General features: G+C 39.9%; 1 pseudogene; it reads right to left on the bottom strand.

Annotated features, from left to right (window-relative positions):
• Window positions 1-5,466: 5,466 nt before the first annotated feature.
• LOC146763156 (uncharacterized) lies at window positions 5,467-6,559 on the bottom strand (annotated as a pseudogene).
• Between the last annotated feature and the right edge of the window lie 4,756 nt (window positions 6,560-11,315).

Genomic DNA, 11,315 nt, shown 5'->3' with positions numbered 1-11,315 from the left:
CCCCCCCCCCCCCCCCTTTACAGGCGAGACTGGATGTATATTAGAAACTGATTTACAAGTAAAAGGATGTGGCTTGGCCAGGAGATGGGCCATGGGCCATGTCTGGGCTCCAGGTGTTGATCATCACTATCATCAGTGCTGATCGTCCAAGATGGATATCATGGAAATCCTCAGACAGATCCATGTGAATGCAGCCTTCCCGTAAACTCTCATCAAGAATTCAACTACTCCGGACATTGGAAAAAAGAAAATCTTATTAACCTATAGACTCTGAATAGAAGAAAAGACTAACTGCTGAAATCTTGGCCTCAGGCGGAATTTTCCCTATAAAAACCGCTTGTGCCAGGATAGAGGTGTGTGGGCATAGGAGAAAACCTCTGCTGAGGCTGACTCCTTGTTGCACACCCAGGGTTGACCCCGGGCTCGGCTCTGTCCTTTCCGTGTGGCTGACTAGAGAGAATTTGACTGCAAATAAAAAATTATTATTATTTTTTTTTAATCTGGCTGAATAAATTCTCATTTATAACAAAGGGATGTGTAGATACGAGGACAGCATTCGCTGGGGGGGGTCTTAACACTTGCAGCCACTGGTGCGTAGATGGGGCTTTACTGCAGTCTGATCTCTCTTCGTTGTCTCCCATACAATACAGTTGTTTGGGGGAACGGCGTTAACTGTAACAGCTTACACAATTCTTTCATGTCAGAGCAAAACTGCGTCCCGGAACTTTATACTTCTGTACTGACAACACAGTTCTATCTGCATGACAGAAGGTACAGTCTGAACAGCAGTCAACTAGAGAAACTACACTTTCCAGTCTGTTTTAGAAACATAATTTGTCAGCAATTTCTGTGCAAATATTTATATTTTAATTGGATAATTATACATGGAGGAAAACCTTAAAATTTTGATTATTGACCCTTGCATGAAATGAAACTTGTTTTTGTTGTGACTGTAGCTGGTTTGAAACATTAAAGTAAGTGTTCTTGTAAGTAATTTCCATTATACATAGCTAGGTTTTGTCATTTTGAGTATACTCATACTGGTACAGTATTCATTATCTTTCACTTACTGTTTTCTTAGCACTTCTTGGGAAGTGTTTCTTAAGCTTTGACATCTTTGATTTAATTTTTTTTTTTTTAACTGACTGGTGCAGGCACCCTTGTTAATTGTGAGTCTATTAAAATGATTCAGGTCAACCAAAATAAACCACTTCTTAAGCCAGTCAGTATAATTGTTTTAGGTTTTGTAAGTTCTATATATAGCTGAGATTGGTCTCTCTTGTAATGCTGTACTATTGTTTAAAAATTCTGGGATATAAAAATATGTGTTAAAAAAAATTAATCAAAAACAATTTACTTTTATCTTTTTAATTGCTGATGTTACTTGTAGATTTTTGAGAAATGGTTGTGAGGAAGATTCCTTTCTTTTCAAGTTCTTTTGCAACATGTGGCTGTGTCCAGAGTTAATTACTGTGAAGATGCTCACTCTAATAAGACACATTCTCTTATGCACTTATGTGATATGAGTGATAATGAAACTTGTCTTGTTTCCACTTGGAGTTCCATTCACATGTTTACAGGGTGATACTCTTCTGCTTGGCATACAGTTGGATGCTCTGTTTCAAGAGAGCTGTTGTGCAATATTTGCTCAGTCTCTTCCCTTTGTGTGTGTATTTTAGCATGAGTTGGCAACTTTTCATCTTTTTGTTCAAAAGAAATATTTTTAATTATATAGATATAGATAAAATATCTGTTCTTCATATACATAGTATTTCTCTGGAGATTATTTTTATTTAAATTATTGCAGCTAGGAGAAGAAAATTGAAATTGCCAGGTTGCTTTTGTGTTCAAACGTCTCAAAATTTTTAGAACTGAAGATATGTTGCCAGTATAAATATCAGGTGACTATTAAAAAAAAAAAAATTGATGCTCTCAATTTTATGTAGCTCTTTTGGACACTTGGTCACTGAAAATTACTGTTAGCTAGCTTTCAAAAATATAACACCATAATATTAATCAGAGGAATATTTTAATCTATGCAGGGTCAATTAAGTAATTGCCTAGGTGGAATGTATGAAACACGTGTTATTTATTTGAAACTGCAGCAAGCAGCAACAGTTTTAAACAAAATGTGATATTTATCAGAGCATCTAAAATGAGTTTAAATTTACCTGGACTTAGATGAATGAAAAGAAGTTGACAATACAAATGAACAAACAATAATTACTACTATATGTCTTTCTACATTTGTGGGTAAAGAGAAGATTGGTTTTGGTTGATATTTGAAACTTTCATTTTAGAATCACAGGAATGTACACACAGTTTCTATTGATCTGTTGCACTAAAATTTGCAAATAATTATGAAATGGGGTATCTTTTAAGCAGAATAAATCAAATCTTGTAGTTGTTGAAAAGTTGTACCTAGTTACAACAAATACTTTATTTCACCCATATGAGGGAGTTGTGTATATTGGTGCAACTCTGGAATAACTAAAATTTTCTTGATACGGACAAACTTTTTCTGTCAAAAGGACTTCTATGCCATTATCACTTATCTGTATTAGTATTCTTACATACATGATCTGTTGGTCAGGGGTGTGTGGTTTTTTTTTTTTTTTATTCTGCTATCTGACAGAATAGTATGGGTAGTACTTTTAAGTGCAAATCTAGCTGTAGGACAGCTTCTCTGGAGCTGACCAAAACAAGAGTCAAAGGATACAAATTTTTCAATTCTCACCCTAGAAATTGAAGCAAGTAATTATTTCCTACATTCATTCTTTTCTAGGCTTTTCCTATTTAGAGATTATCTAAGAAGAGGGGATGGATTTTTTGGTCATATTTCATTGATATATCATGTTTGTTGTAGGCAGTTGTAAGGCTTAAATAGGGTTTGGAAACTTAATTAGGAGGTGATCCATTTTTCATTTTATGACAATTTTAAGTAAATAAGGAACCTAAACTTTTTATGGTTGATTGCCACTTCCAAATGTTGCAGTTGGAATACTTTTCTGCTTGTTTCCTGGAGAATAAGTTGTGGGCTTGGTAGGCTATTTTAAAAAGATGATTAAGCAGGTTATTACTTTATTTATAATAAAAAGTATTGTTTTTTCTCAGTCTGATTTATTCAGTGTAATGTGCTTATATGGTCATGTTTAAAGGGTTGAATAAAAATTATTGTGAATGTTTAACCACTGCTAATGCATACTATAAAAGCATAGGTCAAAATTATGGTAATTCAATTACTGTCAAATGTTTATGTACTTGCTGAACTGTCTGAACTTCTCTCATCAAGCTTTTGCAATTTGACCAAAGACCAAGGGCCACAAACCTGATGAGACAGCTGGAGCACCTCTGTTATGGACACAGGCTGAGAGTTGGGGCTGTTCAGCCTGGAGAAGAGATGGCTCTGGGGAGACCTTACAGCACCTTTCAGTGCCTAAAGGGGCTCCAAGAGAGCTGGAGAGGGACTTTTCACAAAGGCCTGTAGTGACAGAACAAGGGGGAATAGCTTCATACAGACAGAGGGGCAGGGTTAGATTAGAAATCCTTTACTGTGAATGTGGTGAGGCCTTGGCACAAGTTGCCCAGAGAAGTTGGGGATGCCCCATCCCTGGAAGTGTTCAAAGCCAGGTTGAATGGGGCTCTGAGCAACCTGGTCTAGTGGAAAGTGTCTCTGCCCATGGCAAGGAGTTGGAACTAGATGACCTTCAAGGTCCCTTTCAACCCAAACCATTCTGTGATTTCATAAAAATAAAAATGTGTTTGAGAACTGTGTTGTTCCTTTCATTGTTTCATCTACACTGTTTTTTCTGTGCAATCATGTAGTGGTTTTGGTTCGCCAGTTTGAGATTTCTTGTCTAATGCACTAATTAGTGTGGTGGGTTCAGTGTTGGCTAATCACTAGTGTACTTATTAGAATGTACTTATTTATTTTTTGTTGTGAGATAGGATTAGGAGAAAGGTAAAGCAGGCTCAAAACTTTAAAAGGGTATAAAGAAAAAAGTTATTAACAGTAACTAAAAGAAAGAGTAATAAGAATCAGAACAAAACTTTCAGAACACTTGTACTCCCTCCACAACCTTTGCTTTCTCACTCACAACGCACAGAAACAATTCAGTTAGTTAAGCAATATCAGCGATGATGAGAGAGACGGGGAAACTGAAAGATGGTCAGAATCCAAATTTATTGTGGACTACATATGCTTATACACTATTCTAGGAAGGCTAGTAATGTTTTACTACAATGATTGGATTAATCATCCCATAAACAAACTTATGCGCTTTACAATATATCTTGCTTGCAGAAGTCTTGATGTAATCTTATTTTTCAGTAAGTCAGTCTGATTTAATCTTCCTGCAATCTTCAAAGCTGTTTGTTCTTGCCAAGGCATCCTGATTAGCAGATCACTTATGCTAATCAGGTCCAAAGTACATCATCTGTCTTGTGTGTCCCAATATCTCTCCCTTCTCTTTTCAACCAAAAACACTCCTTTAATGGCAATTAATCTCTGCACACATTGAAACAAGCAAAGTGTCATGATTAATACAATTATTATCAAAATCATCACATACGTACCCATCTTAAAAAGAATCTTTTAGCTATGGTGTTGAACCCCGGCCACTAAATAGGTTATTGGCAGCTGCAGGGGGCACATGACTGGATTTAGAAGGTTTGCCAGACGTATAATTGCACCAAAAGGTTTGATTCTTATACACGAGGTGATAGGGAGAAACATTTAAAAAATTTTAGACAGATTTCTTCCCGTGTATTTAAAATTAACACAAAAAAATCCATGTTTCACAGAACACAGGAGCTCTAATTCTTGGGGCTCCAAGGGTACTTCAGGAGGGTAAGGGATTAATTTTGATCTGATTTGATTTGCTTTCAAAAGTTTTAGTGTAAATATTAGTGTAAAGTTCTTGAGCAGCTATATTCCCCCCTAAATTTTTGTTTTTTAAAACCGTGTGTTTCTCATTATAAGCATGAAGGAAACATAAAAGCATAACAATATGGAACAAAACAAACTTATACTAAGTAAAAATAAATTAGATAATATATACAATTAGTAGTACATGAAAAATAGATTGGTGATTTAGAACAATGCCAAAACCAGGGTCCTCATAAGACAGGAAAACTGGACTGGACAAACGCACGTCAAACCAATATGGTTAATCAAACGTTCTCTATTTATTAGTGAGAAGATGGCAGTTTATATACACTTCTATATAGTTTACAGTTTACAAAGGCACTCTCATTGGCAAGCCAGCATTGTTTGTCTTTGTCTTAAGGTGGACTAAACTTCACACTATAAACCTATACTACTTCACACCCAGAAAGCCTAGTGCTTCACATCACACCTTAATATAATTTCTAACTGCACCACAAGCTCTTAATTTCTAACTGCGTCACAGGCTTGAAGGCCTTACAAGGCCCATATCTGAGGCCTAGACTGGAGTAACTCAAATCTCATTCCAGACATAAATCATGCCCTCTCTCTCTCAGAAATGCTGCAACAATTCCCTCTTTTTCTTTTTGCGCTACCCAGGCTGACGTGAAGGCACGGTGCACTATCTTCTGCATACACTGTAATAAACACAGTATAAAAACTAAAATAATTATAAAGATAAGAAAAAACACAATACCAAAATGAATTAAATCTTTGATCCAGCCATCAAAACCTAGAGAATTGAGCCAGTTATCAAACGGAGTGTCTACTACGACAAGTTTCTTCATGTTGTCCCTCAATTGCGTTAACTGTTTATAAATCAATTGAGAATGGTCAGACAAATTCATGCAACGCGTGCCTTCAAATTCTTCACACCCATGTCCTTGTGCTAGAAGAAGGAAATCAATGGCAGCTCTGTTTTGCAGAACTGCATGACGAGTACTATCTACATCTGCAGCAAGCTCACTTATCAGTTTAGATATGATATTAATTTGTTTTCCTGTCCAACAGGCTAGGGTTCTCAATTGTGTGAGAGCTTGCACTGAAGCAACTCCTGGGGTGAAAAATGAGGCTAGTATTACAGAAGTGTGTCCCCATAATGACACTTGATCTTTACAAATGGGGTCTATTTGTAGAAGACTGTTTGGCTCGTTGAGTCTTCTGAGGCAATCCAAGAACCTGATGTATGGTGGGAGCAAAAAGCGTTAATCTACCAATATAACATGGGCCTCCCCTAGCATTTTGAGGTACTGCAGACGAGGCTCGGTCCCCACAAATGAGGAAGGTTCCTGGGGGCAGTTTTCCCGCACCGCCTCTTGACGGTGTCACAGGATGAGTCCAATTGTTACAATATTCTGAATAATTATAATACAATGGTGATCTGGGAGACAACCAAGTGTTGTCATCTGTTAATTGTCTTTTTTCTTAAGTTGGTTTGGTAGCATAAGGTCCAAATATTATCAAGCAGTAATTTCCTGGGACAGAACCCAAAAGATCAAATTCTTGAAGACTGACATCAATAAATTTAAGATTTTGCACAAATGCAACAGCTTGCGCTCCCAGTGTGCTTTTTGGATTCATTTGAGCTCGGGTCCAAGTTTTAAACTCTGCCATGGGACCCAACAGAACTCCAATTAAACAAGTACGAAAAGGATTAGATGGCGTGGCTAACAACAGGCAGAATGAATCTTGCCTAGTTTGTTTGGCCCAAGTGATCCACATGTTTTCTTTCTTGTCAATGTCAAGGATTCCAAACACTTCAATTATCAAAACATTACTTAATAGAAACATTGTGACCCACCACATAGTTCTCATGTTCTTGAATGCCTTGTTTAACATAAAAGGAACAAACTTAATTCTAAACATAAATTATAACTTATAATAAAGTAACTTCTGATAAATCTAACTTCACACTTATGATAATCTAACTTATTTCTCTGTACTCTACAAAGTTAATTTTCATCAGAACTGCATTTATCACGGGATGTTCCAGGCAAATTGTCATTGTCGACATTATTATCACTGCGGGTTGGTATCTTTGCCTGTGGACACGCATGGGTAAATCTGCTCGGCACCCAGACTGGACCAGTACCTGTTGAAACACACATATAACCTCTACCATTAAACAACACCAGACTTGGCCCTTGCCATTTGCCCGTCCGCATGTCCTTGTGATAAACGTAAAGTCCTGGAATTGCTTGTGGTCTTCCTTCTTTCACTGCTTGGTGGTGTATTACAACCGCAGGTTCTTCTCTGCCTTCTGCTAAACACAAATAGTTTAGAGTAAACAATACTTTTGACAATCGATTAAATATATCAGTTTCATCACTTTGCTTTTGTTTTGCTAGGTATTCTTTCAGGGTACGGTTGGCTCTCTCTAGAATGGCTTGACCTGTAGATGAGTGAGGGATCCCTGTAGTATGTTTCACCCCCCACCTCTGCATAAATGTAGCAATTTGTTGACTAACATAAGATGGAGCATTATCAGTTTTGATTTCTACAGGTGCACCCATTACTGCAAAGCAGGCAAATAAGTGCCTTTTCACGTGCAGAGCCTTTCCCCCTGTTTGTGCTGTGGCCCAAATAAATCTAGAATAAGTGTCTACAGTGACATGGACATATTTCAGCCTACCAAACTCTGGAACATGAGTTACATCCATCTGCCACAACTCTAAAGCTTTCAGACCCCTTGGATTTGTGCCAAGTCCAAGGCCAGGCCCATAATGACTACATTGAGGGCAGGCTCGAACAATCCCTTGTGCATCATTCATGGGGATCTGAAATTGTCGGTGCATGGCTCTCACATTTTGGTGGAATGTCTCATGACTGTTGCGAGCTCTCTCAAAGCTATTCTGTGGGCAAACATGGACAGCATAACTGACCGCAGCATCCGCCAATGCGTTGCCCTCTCCCAAACCTCTGTTCCATTGATGACTTTGAATGTGCATGATGCAAAAGACATGCTGGCGTTGTTTCAACACACTCCGCAACTGCAGGAACAGTTCTCCAAGACGTTGGTTTTGGGTTCTTCTGAGGAGTGCATCCTCAATTCTCTGCACAACTCCAACTACATATAATGAGTCTGAAACAACGTTGAGTGGTTCTTTGTTCCAGGTGTGGAAAGCCCAACACACGGCCTTCAACTCAAGGGTTTGTAGACTATCTTTCACATCACTTCTGATTAGATGTTTCAACCATTTCCCTCGTTGTTGCCAAACACGCACAGCTCTTTTTGATTTTTGGCCGACATCAGTAAAAACTGTTTTTCCTTCAACTGGTTTCAGTGAACACAAGGGTCTTTCCAACCACTGATAACGACTGATGAAATGCCACATCGGGCCTTTTGGTTGTTTGTTGTACACCACTCCTGTGAAATCTAACAATGCTTCCTGCAGTGCAGCAGAGTGTCTGAGCAGCCATTCTAAATCTTCGTTCTTCACAGGAACACTGATGTCTGCTGGCTCTTTTCCATCCATTTCTAAAATTCTGTCTCTGCCTTTTCGTATCAATGCAGCAAGAGCATCTGTCCTGCCCATCACACGACTTTTTGGTTGAACGGGTAAAAACACCCACTCAAGCAGGATTGCTGTTGATCCATGTTGGGACCCCCTCTTTTTCTTTTGCCATTGAAAGACAATGTCAAGTGGAGAAGTGTCAGTGTTGGAGAGGAACAGTAACAACAGCAAATGTTCAATGCGACGAGGACTCCAACCATGTTGTAATTTTTCTGAAACCCAAATCAAAGCTTTTTGTTTTTCAGGGGTGCAGACCCGAGGGCTGTTGGCATCACTGCCATGAAGACATGGCAAAAATTCTTGCAGATCATAGTTGGTGATTCCTACAATGGTACAAACCCACTGCAGGTCTCCAAAAAGTCTCTGGGCATCATGTAAAGTAGAAATGTTAACATGTAAGGTAAGTTTTTGGGGTCAAATTTGTGCATCTGTGATCAGCCAGCCTAAGTATTTCCAGGGGCCTGATCGCTGTATTTTTTCTGGGGACACTGTCAATCCATGCTTCTTTAGTTGTGAAAAGAGCCAATTCAAGTCTGCATCTGCCAACGGCTGTTTGGTGGTGATGAGAATGTCATCCATGTAGTGATAAATCATCGCGTTGGAAAAATGATGATTAATTGGTTGCAGGGCCCAGTCAACAAACAGGTGACACATGGTCGGAGAATTGCACATTCCTTGAGGGAGAGAAACCCACTCATACCGTTTAGCTGGTGCTGCTCTGTTGATAGATGGCATGGTGAAGGCAAATCGCTGGGTATCTTGTGGATGAAGAGGAATGGTAAAGAAACAGTCCTTTAGATCAATGACAACAATGCTCCACCCTTGTGGAATCATGGTTGGTGACGGCAGCCCAGGTTGCAAAGCACCCATTGCTTGCATCTGTTCATTCACCTTTTGTAAATCATGCACCAATCTCCATTTTCCTGATTTCATGGGTGTCCTAGGGTGATATTATGGTGTTTGTATCTCCAATCGTGTGTTCTGTTTATGTTTGATATTATGTTCTGTGCTTTCAGAAATGACTCTGAAAGCGAAGGTTTGTTTTGCCTTGTTATCAGCCAGTTCACCTCCGCCCATGGTCTGCTGTCTAGAAGAGGCTAGTGCTGGCTGGCTTGCTTTTTGCTTGCTTGCTTGGCTAGCTTGCTTTGCTTGCTTCTGCTTTTGCCTTTGCTTCCTAGTTAGTTTAGCTAAGCAGTCCAATTCTTTCCCTGGACTGTTTCTTTTCCTTTCCTTTCCCTGAATACCATCCAACCTGCTCTGGACTGGGACCTGGGAAACACCGAGTAACACCGAGAGGCTGCGTTTTGTGATCTGCAACAGACATCCCCAGTGCCGGAGAGCAATCCCCAGCATCCAGACCCGGGCAACCACTCCCAGGAAAGACTTTCTGGATTTGTTCATCTCTTCAGAGTGGTGAAAGAGTTTTGTTGTCAATTTTTTTTTGTGCTGGGCAGTGCTTTGTTTGTTGAATAAACAGGTTCTTTTCCACTTAGAGAAAATTTTTTCCCAGACTATGTGGGTGGGGAGGGGCCGTGGAGGTTTGTTTTCTGGGGGCTCCTTCCAGAGGGTTTTCCCCAAATTTGCCCTAAACTAGGACATTTGGGATGATGAAAATCGTGGTGTTCCAAGGACTGACAGAGGGCTGAACATGTCCAGCTTCAAATTGTTCTTGTACTAATTGTTCAGCAATTTGCAGCCGTTCTTCTGACATTGGCCACTGCTCAATCCACACAGGTGTTTCAGTCAACCAGGTAATCTTGAGGATGGGCAGCTGCTCTGCAGTAGCCATTAAGGAAAATGCTGATCTGTGGTCAAAACCATCCCAAGCTGGGAAAGCACATCTCTGTCTATCAGTCCTGGAAGCAGTTTGGGTAAAGGCATGACATATAGTTGAGTCACGATAACCTGGTTGTCTTCAAAACTGATGCTGATGGGGTCTCTGCTTACTGAAGGAATCTTCATTCCACCCACTCCTACAATGTGGGAACTTGGAGCTCGCAAAGGCCAGTTGGATGGCCAGTACATCTGATTGATAATTGAGACATCTGCTCCTGTATCAAGCATTGGTTCCAATTGAACACAATGTGAACCATGTTGTAATTGTACTTTCTTGTATGGACAATCTTTCAGGTTAATTGTAAAGAAGACATCGTGGACAGTGGATGCAAAGCCATTGTCCTGTCTTTCAGATTCAGTTGGCTCTTTTGGGCACTGGTGATGTGGCAGGAAATTTTCAGTTGCTACAATTTGGGCCATCTTGCTTCCTTTGGGAATTGTCACAGGTGGTTGCAAGGCATGAACCATTATTTTCACTTGACTGGTGAAGTCTGCATCAATGATTCCTGGAATCATGATCACACCTTGTTTACTTATGGAAGATCTCCCCAGCAATAAACCTCCAACTAGAGAAGTTGTGCTATACATTGGTCCATATACATTGGTAGGAATTATGGTTACCTTTGTATAATTCAGAGTGACTTCTGTTGCTGTGGCCACATCGACTCCAAGACTTCCCCAGGTAGCAGGTGAGTTGTTCAACAGGAAGCTGTTCTTGGAGTCTGGGGTTGGGGCATCGATTTATTTCTTCACGCGGTGCCTCGACGCGCTGCGCTGGCCATTTCCCACTCTGCGACAAGCTTCTGTAGCATGACTGTCAGTGTTGCACCTGTGCTGCCACACAGTCTTCTGGCAGTCTCGCCAGAGATGACCTGTTCCACTGCATCTAAAGCAGTTGGTTTTAGATGATCTAAGGTTAGGTTGACTTTTGCTGCGATGAAAAAAGTTGTTACCATTGCTGCCTGACAAGGCAGCTGCGATCATGTGTCCTTGTTGTTGCATAGCATCCTGGATTGCCG

This window comes from Lonchura striata, chromosome W, assembly GCF_050655825.1.
Source record: "Lonchura striata isolate lonStrDom1 chromosome W, ASM5065582v1, whole genome shotgun sequence".
NCBI classification, from domain to species: Eukaryota; Metazoa; Chordata; class Aves; order Passeriformes; family Estrildidae; genus Lonchura; species Lonchura striata.
This window is presented reverse-complemented; position numbering and strand designations above follow the sequence as displayed.